The sequence below is a fragment of the Protopterus annectens genome, chromosome 2.part2 (assembly GCF_019279795.1).
Source record: "Protopterus annectens isolate FY-2018-M chromosome 2.part2, PAN1.0, whole genome shotgun sequence".
Taxonomy (NCBI): domain Eukaryota; kingdom Metazoa; phylum Chordata; order Ceratodontiformes; family Protopteridae; genus Protopterus; species Protopterus annectens.
The window spans coordinates 907,704,000-907,717,891 of record NC_056730.1 but is presented as its reverse complement, the minus strand read 5'-3'; the positions used below and the strand labels follow the sequence as shown (position 1 = coordinate 907,717,891).

Here is a 13,892-nt window from a genome sequence, read left to right as displayed (position 1 = left end):
TTGACTCTGAATCCAGTGATCTGAGTTCAAATCTCAGTGGAACCTGCCTTAATTCTAGGATGCATGGCTATGCTTAAAAAGGCCCTTGTGGTTGTTAGCCTAGTATATATCTGTGAATAAGAGGTATGAATGGTTTATAGCTAGGTGTGGTTGGACACAGTACTAGAGGCACCTCATTTTTAAGGAGAATGAAGCCTATACTTCCTTTGACTACTAAAGAGAAAAATGTGAAGCCTGCAGTTCTTATGGGCTGTCTCTGTCAGGGTATAATAATTTGAAAAGAATCACTTATTTTTAATAAACCTAGTTACATCAGAGTATTTTATGTTGTAACAAGATCAAAAGCTCTTTATGTGCTTCAGTGGTCTGTGTAGCTGTCAATTTTGTCAGAAGCAAATTATACAGTTTGTGGAGTAACTTGCATTTCTTATGGTTGTAGGACCAAGTTGCTACTATATGTAAGTAAGGAGTACTGGGGGTGAGAGCAGGGAGGCATAGCAAAAACACGGCTTCTCATGTTTTGGTTTATTGCTTTTTCAATGATATGCATTTGTTTTTTTGTATGTTTGTTTGTTGATATCTCCATGTTTTGATTGTAATGGCTTTCCTTTTTTCATTCCTGTGAGGTTGTTTTCTTGACATTATTTAATTTGAAAAGTAGCATACAGAGATGAAAAACAAGCAAATACATTTGGTTTGGCTTTTTTTTATATAGGAAACCATATGGTCTTACCTAGAATCTTGAGAATCTGGTATAGCATTTCAAGCTAGGGACTAAAGTTAAGAACCTATGGGTATTGTTAAAAAAAGTACATTAGTGACAAAGGTGGTGGAAACCAGAAATAGAGCATGTTAAGCTGGAACAATATAAGGCCGTTTCCAGTGGCTGTCTGGAAACTGGTGTCAAGATGTTTCCGTTAAGAATCTCTAAGGTATTACTTAACATACTTAACAGAAAGTAAACTGCCACGACTTTCATTCACTGATTTCTGTAGTCACCATGGTTACAGCTCCCTGACATCTGAGCTGCTATAATCATTGTTTAGACTCTACAAATAAGGTTAACATTTGGGGAAAGTTCTAAACTCCGTCTACACACCATACAGGGTATGCAAAGCTGACTGATGTGGGCTTCTATAGGTCTTGTTACCCGCACAGATGGAGCCAGAGAACATAGTACCTGGAATCATCAGAGAAGTGTATGAGGCAGTGAAACCCCAACATGACATGTTCTTGTTAATAACAGAGGGTTGCAGTTACCATAAGGAATAGGACAATAATTGCCAGACATACTTTGCTTGTGTTCAGAAAAAGACAGTGATATGCAAACAAGAGGACAGTTATATTGCATATGGAAGCTGGGGAGGAGCAGGTAGAAGTGTCAGCCCAACACTGCCCATTTGCACCTGATGACGTAGTGGAAGCAAAGTTTGTGCAGCCCATCATGGCACAGGCCTCAGCACGTTTGGATATCCTTGGATGATTAAGGAGATGTGTGCAGAAAAGGCCAGTGAAGAGGCAGTGCAGCATCTTCCAGGAAAGAAGTCCCTGAAATAAACAACTAAATAACAACAGAGGAAGAAAGGCATGCCGTGTTCAGGGTGTGACACACCCTGCCCAGAGAGTCCCCCAGTTTGCAGTGGAACTTTCATAGTTTGTAAAGGGAAGACTGCAGACAGACAGCAATGGATATGTATACTCACCAAAGAGACAATTACATACCTATGCATAGCCTTGTCTAAATGATGGATGGCACGTTCTTCACACAGTAGTCACTCTGTTCCGGAAGTTGTACACCATCCACAACTGCTGCAGATTAGTGGTCTCAGTAAGGTGTGTATTGCTTGTTTATTGTTTAACGTCTACTAAAAGCCAGCTGGGATGTGATTGGGTTTTTGATAGCGTTAAAGCTGTGGCAGAATACATAGGTGCCACCCTTGTTTTAGAGTACATTGTCATGGACTGTGAATATGCAGCAGTTTAACTCCTGCAGTCCACCTTCACCTTTGCAAAACCTATGACTTTGTGTTTCATCTGAGGCAGATGTTGTGGCATAGGATACAAAAGTTAGGGCTGCATCGCAAGTGTGCACTCTATCCTGAGCCCTAGCTACAGTTAAAGCAGTTTCTTACCCTGGCCTGTCTGCTTCCATGCAAAACATCTGCCTTTGACCTATTTAAGCAGCAGTACTTGATAGAGACTATCCTATTCTACACTTTGTAGCATAATAACTTTATGCAGGTCCATCCACATAACTTTATGCAGGTCCATCCTAAACTCATTCCAAGGGGTGGCGAAAGCCAAACACACTCTGGCTAGGCTTGTAAATGCCCTAGGGCAGATAGGCTAGTATGAACCTATGAACCTAAGTGCAACACCTACGTGACCTGTGCTTACAGACTGTTCCATGCTTTTACACCCATATTCTAGTTTGTGTCTAAGCTGTTTTCTGTTTCCTTTCTGTGCTTGCAAAACTCAGTCAGAATCTATCGGCCTACATGAACTTGTCCATATCATCTGTTGTGAGCAGAGCTATACGGAATTGTTTCTTTACTCTGTTGTCTGAGACCTTTTTCCCTTTTCCAAAGCTCCGTAGATGGATGTTGTGGTATAGTGAACTGTAGAAGGTGATAGATGAGAAAAATTATGAAGTGCTTGTCTATTTCTGTACCATTACACACACCTGTCAGTGATTGTTAGGCTATAACATGGTCCTTCTTATACAGCTCCCATATCTCTTCTGTCATAAATGCGCAAAGCCTTACATGCTGTGGTCATATGTTAGCAGTTGTACAGCTGTTATTCAGTGCATCACATTGACAACTGTATTTGTAACCTCTGGCCTGCGCATCACAGATTACTGTATTTTTTTAACACCTTTATTGAATTATCACTTGTGACACTGGCACATTTATATTTATATAAAAGTAATCAAACTGTATTAACAATTTAAAACTAACACATATTATGCTTTACATATATTGCTATATATTATATACCCTAAGCAACATTACATAATTTATTCAATTCCTGCCCCCTTTCTTAAACAAGAAACATCTTTATTAAACCATCACTTACAACATAACCAATCATAAATTTATGTAAATGAAAACAAACTGCACCAACAAAATCCTAGTTGCAAGCATTTTACTTGACAAACCATACACAGTCCCAGTTGCAAACATTGTACATCATTTATAATCTACTAGTCAGCTATGCATGTGCTCCCTAGTGTTTTGCTTTGCATTCATAGCTGTGTCCCTGTCTGACATTGTTAACCTTTGCATTTCTGGTATGTCCTCCAGGTTCTGTTTCTTCAGCTTTATTGAGTTCATCCATTCACAGGATGGGCTGCCCCAGTGGGGTGGAATGTACCTCCACATAATTGTCATCTGCCCCTGGATCAGCTTGTTTGCTACTATGCATGCAACAGTTAAACTCTTGCAGTCTACCTTCACCTGTACAAAAGTCTCTGTCTGTTTTGTATGTTTGAGACAGCAACCTGCCAGAGTTATATTTATTTTACTATCCATGCCTCACTTCATTTAGGGGTGTTACACTGTAGATTTGTCTGGCCATGGGTCTTTTGTTGCACTCTATGTAGCAGAGCCTCTTTTTGGGGCATTTATTTTTTGTGCATCACTGTCACACTTACTGCCACATACACAGGCCTGTTGTCCATAACGACACACTTGTTTTGCTTTAACACTTTTGGAACATTGTTACAGTTTGGAATTTGTTAACATTTATGCTGCATACTTATGTGAGATTATGGCTAATGCTCACTGTATTTACTGGGAGACTATTCACTGAGATATGCTTGGAAATTTGTACAGGGCCTTAACTACATTGTCATTTTGGAGCCTGCTTATGGATCTCTTTTATTTTGTATGTTGCTATTATTGTGTTATAATGAGACTTATGTGGTGGGTCATCACTGCTGTAAAACATTTTGCTGAACTCTGCTTTGGACGGTTTCACAGGGCATTCCGACTGCATTTTTTTTGTCTTCGTTTTCCTTTGCTTTTGAGGAAATAAAAATATTATGCTAATTTTTGACAAGCTGATCACTACTGTACAGTCTATGTGGTTATGATGTTTGCTGCTAAGAGCTCTTTTTAAATGCTTATTGTTTGGCCACCATATTGGCTGTCTGCACAGGCACACTGCAGTTTGTAATGTCTCTGCACATATTCCTAACTTGTTTACAAATTAATGTTTTTCCTCTGTCATTCAGTTTCTATATTGCATACTTGATTTCATCGAGTTGCAAGCTTCAACCACTGCAGCTCATTGAGATGGAAACCTGGCCACTTATTCTTTTGGCAGACAGAAGGTAAGCCATCCCACGGTACCTAGACGTCTTCCAGCAGACTTTGAGGTGCCTGTCGTGTTGACCTTGCATCTTCAGCATGTACAGAGAATGCGATGAAGGAATCCAGCAGCAACTGAAAGCATTTAAACATTGTTCTAGTTTCACTGAAGCTGGCATTTAAGCAATTTGAAACCTTACTACTACAAGGGCTTTCCTGTCAAGGAAAGGAACATGTGAGAAGGGTTTGAGCAGAGTTTCCATTACTTCCAAGATTAAAACTCTAATTTTTAATGCTACAAGACTAACTGTCAATATAGATTAGTCTTTGAGGCTGTTGTGATAGTGTGGTTTTTAATTTTGCTTAAACCTAACCCTAACCCTAAGGTGTAGCTAAATTTAAAAAAGCCCTTCTCATAACATTACTACTACACTAGACAGCTGGTACACACACACAAACACAATCCTAACCTTAACCCTAAACAATCAGTCGAACACACACACTTAAACTATCCCTTTTCTTGAACCCTCACCCACACACATTTGCATAAACACACACACACACACACACACACACACACACACACACACACACACACACACACACACACACACACACATACACACACACACACACCTTTTTCAGCAAAGCAGACATCCAACAAAACATCCATTCAATAAACCGGATGTTCGAAAAAACAACCCTGCATTGTCAGCTGTTGACCAAAGCAAGTGTCATTCAAACACATGGCATTCAATTACAGAAAGTGAAGAGACTGGTTTGCAAGATTACAGATCAAAGTACAGGAAGGGTGTGCTAGAAATAAGACGTTTTGCAAATAATTACATGAGTCATAGGCATACTAGGAGGGAAAAACAAATGAAATAAGGGACTTCGTATGCAAACTCATATTAAAATGTTCGGGCCAGTATCAGAGCAACTGTTTGATGAAAGAAGTTACAATGTATGGTGTGGAAACAACATTAAAGACTCGGACCTAGAGTAAAACACCCAGGCCTGTGGCTTATAAACCATTAGGAATCTGTGGAGTGCTTAAAGATAAATTTATTAGTGGCTTTTTTAAACTAACTAATTATATGTTGGTATCTGCAGAGACCCTGAATAAGTAGAAACAAGCTGTAATAACTGTTATTCACAAACCAGGCAAGTATCCTTCACAAGTTGTGCCATGTACACCAATATTGATACTTAATTGCAGTCACAAGTTATTTACTGCAGTGACTGCAAATGAACTTGTTTCTTCCCCTCATTGATTGACCTGAAACAGATGGGTTTGGATCATGTAGAACCACCCATGATAACTTACTGAAAAGAAGTATGTTGTTAGAAGAGCTAACAAAATCAAACAAACATTGTTGATGTATTTACTTATTTACTGACATTCGATTACTCAGAAAGTCCAACTGGATAGGTGCCTATTTTTAGTGGAGGCCTGAGGAGAAAAACTCCAGACTATTATAAAAACATTTAAAGAACAGTAATTTTACAATCTTCAAAAATAAAACAAAAACATGAACAATTTAAATAATTAGACTAAATTAGAAATAATCTGGCAACATTGGTTAAAATAGATACAACTTATATGGCAATGATTTAATATTTAGAAAACATTTAGCCAGTTTAGAGAAATAAAAGGTAGCATAGGCAGAAAGTGATGGGAGAGAAATTGATTGAAGTTAGGAAGTCAGTGAAGAAGGGGGAGTAAGGAGGTTTGAGGTATAAATAGGTACTTGTTCATGTTTAGGGATATAGTGTATCCTGGGGATAAGCAAGAACAGAGACTGATTTTGGCTAGGAAGTCATTCAGAATAGTTTTAAAGGAATGGAGAGAGTATTGACCTGATAGATATAGGTAAGGATTTCCAGGCCTTAGTAACATGGTACAAGTACAGACCATGCCCAGCAGATTTGTTAGGTTTGTGAACAGAGAGAAGTTTTTGGTCATTAGATCGTAATGTCCTAATGGGAACATAGTTGTGTAGCATGGTATTTAATGTTAGACAAGCAGATGGATGCTGCATAACTTTCTATTTATATGTTAGATAATGGGACAGCACTAATTAGTTTAGGCTTTTTATTACTGTACAGTGGTAGATTCTGAAAGAGCTATTTGCTGAAACTTTAGCCAGTGTATTATAGCATTGTTCAAGTTTTGCATTGTGTGATGCCTGGAGGTTAGTAAGGATGGGGGCACCATAAAGTAGTGAGGTGAGAAGGTAAGTGGTAGCAAGCGTAGTTGTAGTTGTGTTGGTGAGAAGGTTTTTTGGCTCTATAAAGCATCCCTAGTTTTTGCTGAGTTTTTAATGCAGTTTTGAATATGGAAGTCAAGTAGAAGATTATCATCCACTATCATCACTAATAATTTGCTAAGAGAAGCAACTTCAATGGGTGTATTTTTGATAGAGAGGATTTAAAATTTTGATTTTTCACAATAGAAGAATTTGGGGAACAGAAGAAGTAGCTTGTTTTTTGGGGGGGGGTAACAATGGGTTTTTGAGTTACAAAACCATGTTTCAGTGGATGTTAATGCTTTCCGAGTAATGTTTTGAGATGTGACAAGTAGTCAGATGTACATATGAGTGTGGAGCCATCTGTATATTGTATTAGGGAGGCCTGTTGTGAGGATGTGTGGAGAGTGTAGGTGAAAATATTAAAGAGGAGGGGAACAATGATAGAGCTTTATGGAGAACTGGTGATGACTAGGAGGGATAGAGAGAAGATGGAGTGCCATTTTACTGACTGATACCTATTGGACCAATAGCTTTTGAACCATAAAAGGGTGGGCTGATATAGACTTAGTGAAGACATAAGTAGAAGTTTGTCTTGACAAGCTGTATTGAGGCCTTTAGGCAAGTCTAGAAATAAGAAGGGGACTAGTTTGCCATTTTTTCTAGCTTTATCGACAGTATCATTAAAGGTTATAAGTGCAGTGTTAGTACTGTGAGAGGGATGGAAGCCATGTTGTGCTGGAGATAGGAGTTCTGCTCCATCTGGATTCAACTTGTGGGGCTTCCAATCCGACTTGGATCTGATACCAGCTTATTCCAAAGCCTTAAGCTCATCTTGGCCCCACCTCCCTTACAAATAACTCCCCACTCCTCCATCAGCTCCCCACCTCTAGTTTGCCTCCAGTGGTGGTCTGCAGCTTGGTTCTTGGCTCCATGTGGTGTTTTGGGTTTTTTACAAAATTAGTGGTGAGAATTCCTTTTCTCTTACCCATATTTTAGATTTAAATCCTTTCAAGTTAGTTTAACTAATTTTTCTGAGCAGTGTGAGGTAGTTTTTTTTCTAGGTAGGTAGCTGGAACCTCTTTCCATGGTAAACTTCCCACCCTGTTTTCCCCAGTTGTAGTGTCATTTTTTCTGAGTGTGTGTGTGTGTTGTTCTTTTGTGGGTCTTCCTATAGATAAGGGCTTTAAAAAGTGCATCTCCTGTGGGCACAAGCTGCCCTCACAGGATGTACACTTTAAGTGTGTTTTCTGCCTAGGTATGGAACATCACAACTCAAGTTCTTCTAGCTGCAAGAGCTTTTGCTCTCATGCCCTTAAGGTGTGCAAACCCAAGCTTGTCCTTAAGGAGATCTTACCATCCAGTTTTCTTTATTGTTTCTAAGCCCTCACTTCTGGATCCCAAGACTGGGTCTGAGAAGTCTCGATTGCAAGACTACAGGCAATCCAGGAGGGAGCATAAGAGGTCTTGTTTTGCTTCCACCTTGGGGAATGGCTCCATTGGGTTCCCCAGGTCCAAAGGTTTGTCTGCTTTCGGCTTGCCCAAGTACTTTGGCACTGATTTCAGCTCTGACATCTCAGAGCTGATCACCTTGAGCACCAAAAGTGTCTTGGAAGACTTCTCCAGTTGTGAGCATACTCAGTCCTTTTCTGATAAAAGGGACATCTTTGGGCAGGGTAGCATCCCCTTTTTCTCTTAGTACTCCTCCTCTCCACCCCAGTTCAGAGCTTGTCCATGCATCTGGCATGTGGGGTCATCTTCGTGGAGACCCTTGAAGCCATCCTCAGTGGCCTCATCTCTCCGGTTGTTGAGGTCAGTGGGTAGTTTCAAACAGTTGGAATTGGCACAGCTAATGTGGTCCTTTTTGCATGCACAGATACAATTAAGGCGCAGGCACAGATACACTTAAGGCTTAAACCAGCAGGTCTGATACAGACTCTGGAACCCTTGCCTCCATCTATCCCATTTCCTCACTCAGCCCTTTCAAATCTGAGGCCTTCAGGGCTGGTAGAGCTTCAACCCTCTGGATCAGATCCAACAGCTTGGTGGTCTTTGGATCTGTCCTGATCCTTGCTATCCTTGACCTCGACTTGCTGTGGGCTGTTGATGCCTTGGAGCCATGGCACTGAGGCTGGAGTTTCTGGGTCAGGGTCAACGGTTCCTGTCTCAGGATCATCACTCCCTCTAGGTGTTTCAGCATTAGATAGCTCAGCTCCAGTTTCAACATCTGGTCTGGATACAGCTCCATTGGGTTCAAGATTATCCTTAGTACCTTCCGGTTCCAGGACTCTGGGATCTGAGAGACCCCCTTCCTCCTCAGTCTTTGACAATGTGGAGAGGATGTTCTCGGTTAGAGAGAAGGTTTGGATGTCTGCAGTTGGCACCCATTCTCATTTTCCATCTGTTGATGGGAAGACTGTCTGCCATCTTAATTCACTTTTTCATTCCCCCAGCAATCCTTCTCTAGGAATCAGAAGGAGGGCAAGAAACTCTTCATCAGGAAGTCACAGTTTGTTCCTCCTGAAGGTGGCAGGGACCATAATGGGCACAGCAGTAGGAGCAGAAGCAGTCCACAGAATCAGGGATTCCACAGAGCTTTTTCTGGCAGGCCTTTTCAGCAGTCCTGAAGGGTTGCCCTACTGCTTGCCTCTGGAGACAGTCAGTGATTGTCTAGCTCTCCACCCCAAAATTTGTTCTTTCAGCTCATCAAACACCTGGGCGTTGAGAATCATATCCAGAGGTTGTGTTATTCCTTTTATAGAGTTTCCAGAATGTCTCCCAAAATGTCTCCCTGATGTTCCACCCCTTCAGATGTGTTGCTCAGAGGCAGAGATCCAGAAGGTGCTAGCAAATCAAGTCATCCAAGAGGTCCCACCAGACCAGATAGGATCTGGGGTCTACTCCAGATTCTTTTTAGTACCAAAGAAGACAAAGTACTTCAGACTGATCTTAGACTTGAGCAGTTCAACAAAAAGACCAAGTTCTGGATGGTCGTGGTGCAGTCCATGTTTCCTCTTCTGAGGAAGGACATTTGGATGTGCTTGAGAGACCTCAAGGATGCCTACCATCACATAAAGATAGATTGGCATTCTCAGAGGTTCCTTCATTTCTGGTTGGGAGCCAAACACTATCAGTTCAGGACCCTGCTCTTTCGTCTCACCTCAACCTTCCAGGTGTTTACCAAATGCATGGCAGTGGTTGCAGCCTGGTTTTGGCTGCAGGATTTTCAGGTCTTCAAGTACCTGGATGATTGGTTGCTCACTCCCCCAAAAATACATTGTTGATCTAAACCAGGAATTCCTTGCTGCAGCTATGTGACAATTTAAGTATCACAGTCAGTCACTCCAAATCAAACATTCAACATGTACAAATCTTAGAGTTCATAGGGTGTCTTCTGGACATGGCTCAGCAGATTTCCAGGCTCCCAAGTTCCAGAGTTTTCAGTCTTCAACCTCAGGCTCTGTCAGTGCTTGCAATTCCAAAACCTCTGGCTCACAAACTTCTAAGACTTTTGGGTCATATGACAGCATTGATAGGACTGGTCCCTCTACCCAGATATCACATAAGGGCCCTTCAATGGACAATGGCCATGCAGTGGTTCCTCCTTAGGCATCCATTGGATTTCCTAGTATGACTGACAGAGTGTGTCACTTGCAGATTCAGTGGTGGTTACAGTCTCCATTAGTTCTACAAGGTAGACAATTTGTAATACCTTCTTCTCCTGCCATGGTCACCACAGATGCCGCCTTCCTGGGGTTGAGGAGTATTTTGTAGGGAGGATTATTCAAGGGTCCTGATCTTCCACACAGGCTTGCATTCATATCAACATTCTGACGATGAGAGCAGTCCTACTAGCATTGCAGATTTTTCAGGACGTCCTTCCCAAAAGCATGATTGTAGTTCAGTTGGACAACATATCAGTTGTCTGGTACTTCAACAAGTGGGGGAACACGTTCTTACCCTCTTCGTCAGGAAGACATGAGGATCTGGGGATGGGCTCTCAATGGTTTCTGCTAACAACACATATCGCAGGGGAGTCCAACATTCTGGCCAACAGCCTCAAGAGCAGGATCATTCTGCTGCCCCATAAGTGGTCCTTGAATCCAGCAGTGGCAGCTCGGATTTTTCAGTGCTGGGGCACTCTGTCATGTGACCTGTTTGTGTCCCCATCCACTGCCAAGTGCCACAGCTGTTTTGCCTTTGTTCTCCCTCTGGAACAGGCACTCAGGGGCACTCTGATGTTTGCTTGGCCTCTGGGTCTCCTTTACACTTAAAACCCGCTCCCCTCATAGTGAAGTTCCTTCAGAAAGCAGCCCATTGCAGAGCCTCCGTGATCCTCTTTGCCCACTTTTGGCCTCACCAGGTGTGGTTTCCCTTCTTGTGGACTCTTCTGAAACACCAGTTGGGTACTGGATCCCATTCTGGATCATATCTCTCATCTGCCTAGGCTGGATCCCCCTAGTCTCCAGTCCGTCAGGTTTACCACATGGTTCCTCCAGTTCCCTCGATGGCCAAGAATCCCAAGCTTTCACAGGACGTGGTTCAGATATTGTCATTTTCTGAAAAAAAAGAATCAACTAGAAAAGAGTATACCAGTAAATGGAAAAGATTTGTTTTGTTGGCAGAGGCTTGGGGACTTGATCCCTTCTCAGCCCCCTTGGAGTCAGTTTTGGATTTCCTAGCTGAGCTGTTCGGATCAGGCAGTAGTGTCTCTGCTGTCAAGGTTCAGTTAGTGGCCTTTTCCAACTTTCATATTGGTAAAATAAGTCCTTGGTCTCTCTTGAGATTTCCAAGGCTTTCATGAAAGGTACTTTTTCTTCGTCCTCCAGTAAGGAATCCATTTCCTCCTTGGTATCTGCCTGTTGTTCTGTAGGTTTTAACTATCTCCCCATTAGAATCTTCAGCCTCATCAGATTTGAAGCTTTTGTCATGGAAAATTTATTTTGTTTTTGGCACTGTTTAGCTCAGCTAAAAAGGTTTCATAATTGCAAGCACTTGGTTCTTGTCCTCCTTATTTAATTTTTCATAAGGACAGGGTTTCTTTTCATACAAACCATTCCTTTTTACCCAAGGTAGCTTCCAAGAATAACCATCACCATTCCATTCATTTTCCTGTTTTCCTTCCCAATTTTTCTAACAAAGTGAATACCCTTTGCACCATTTGGGTGTGCATAGACAATTACGATTTTATCTTGACTGTACCAGTTCTTTCAGAAAATCTAGCCAGTTGTTTATCTCTTTCTCAAAATCCAGGCTAGGCTCACCTGTCTCTAAAGTAAATTTGTCCATATGGCTGTCAGGTTGTATTTTGCTTGAGTATTCTCTGAAAGCAAGACTCTTCCACAAAATCCTAAAAGTCACTCAACTAGGGCTGTAGTTACTTCTACAGCTTTTCTTTTGAGAGTACCCATGAATGATATCTACACTGTTGTTACTTGGTTGGGCTATCATACCTTTGTGTCACATTATAAGATGGACATTCAGTCCAGGTCTAGGGCTTCTTTTGGTTCAACTGTGTTGTGGAATATTCTTCTATAGCTCCTCCTAAGGAGTTGTCATGGCTGGGAACTCTGTCCTACAGATTGAGTCCAGAAGGAGCAGAAAACATTGGATGCAAAATTTCTGTACTCACCATAACAATAGATCTGTGTTGTTTGTCTCAATCTGGCTAAGCCTTCCCATCCTCTTGCCCACGACCTTCTTGTTGATTTGGTGAGTCTTCCTTCCATGATGACCAGATAGTAGGGGTCTTTTATTCTGCTCACCTAGAGTCTTACACTTCCCCCGAGGGTTTGTTCCAGATATCTGTGGAGGAAGTGGAACAATAGTTGGAGATGTTTTATCATTATAGTTTTTCTCATGGGGCGAATTTGATCTGGGGAGCTGATGGAGGACCAGGGAGTTATGGGTAAGGGGGCTTTACAATCAAAAAGCACAAACATTATACAGAGTAAAAAACTTCCTCGCTGACATAGCCAGAAGACATATAGCCTCTACTTTCTTACTGCTATCTCTCCGCTATGCTGCCTCAGTCTTCACTAACCTTCACATTTCACAACTGTGCATAATTGAGCAGTGTTATAAGAATTTTGCACTATAGCAGTAGAATACAATTGTCTAGCCCTCAGAGAATTAAACTGTTTAGAACTAGCACATCACCTAGCTTTATCCCATCTGACTACAATACACAGACTTATCTATAAGCCAGAAAGCTGCCCAGCTCTTAACACTTTAATACAACACTTCTTCCCCAATAGAATTTTACACGCTAGAGGAAAATCACTAATCACTATAACTAGTACTGCAGCTGGCTCTATATATTCAAAGAATGTAGCTAAACTCTGGAACCACATCCCACTAACACCAGAATCCATTCACAATTACAATTCATTTAAAAATTAACTAAAACTTCACCAGTCAAATCAGTGGATCTGTTATTTTCAGCTTACCACACCATCAAACCATTTCTATCCATTTAGAATCCTGTGCCCCACAACCAGTCTTTACTGTGACGTCCCCACTCTGAGCCAGTAATCAAGCAGCCTGAATCCTCATCACTGACAGTGGAGAGGGACGTTCACTTGGAACAAAAATAGATGCACCCAATACTTCCAGATGCAGCTCTCTGCATCAAGCACCATTTCCCTTAAGAGCACACAGGGAACACACTCAGTCTGGGGTCTGGATTTCTCTGTCTGTCTTCCTTCAGGCTCCCAATAAGACTCCCCAATGGCACAGCTATAGAGTTGAGACCTCAGCCGAGTGTCCAAGGCAAGTTCTCCACCACTCTCTCTGTGAAGCCAGTGCTTTGTGTCCCTGCTCCAAGCAGCTGACACACACACATACTGTTTGAGATTTGATTTTCACACACACACACACACACGCACGCGCACACACACACACACACACACACACACACACACACACACACACACACACACACACACACACACACACACACACACACACACACACACACACACACACATACACACACCTGAGATAGGCTGGCATGGATTTACTAGCTATACCCCCTTCTGCCCAGACTATAATATAGTTACACCACTACCAGACACTCCAAAGCCAGCTACTCTAAGGCTGTTGCAAGGGTACCCAATTATACTGAGTGAAATTAATATTATTTTATTTATTTATTTCACATTTGTTAACCTAGGTTGGTCCAACTGAGCACAGGCCCATTTTCAGTGGAGACCCAAGGAGAAAAAACTCCAAGAGAAATAATTACAATTTTAAAGTTATAGGATTCACAAATGGTAAACAAGGACAATTTCACAGTGTACATATATAGAAACATTGCACAATTTTGTAT

General features: G+C 41.6%; 2 protein-coding genes across 9 annotated transcripts in view; one reads left to right on the top strand and one right to left on the bottom strand.

Annotated features, from left to right (window-relative positions):
* ZFYVE16 (zinc finger FYVE-type containing 16) overlaps window positions 1–13,892 on the bottom strand; it is a 3,161,611-nt gene that overhangs the window by 2,416,741 nt on the left and 730,978 nt on the right. The gene's annotated exons all lie outside the window — the stretch shown is intronic.
* NUDT12 (nudix hydrolase 12) overlaps window positions 1–13,892 on the top strand; it is a 588,354-nt gene that overhangs the window by 114,009 nt on the left and 460,453 nt on the right. The gene's annotated exons all lie outside the window — the stretch shown is intronic.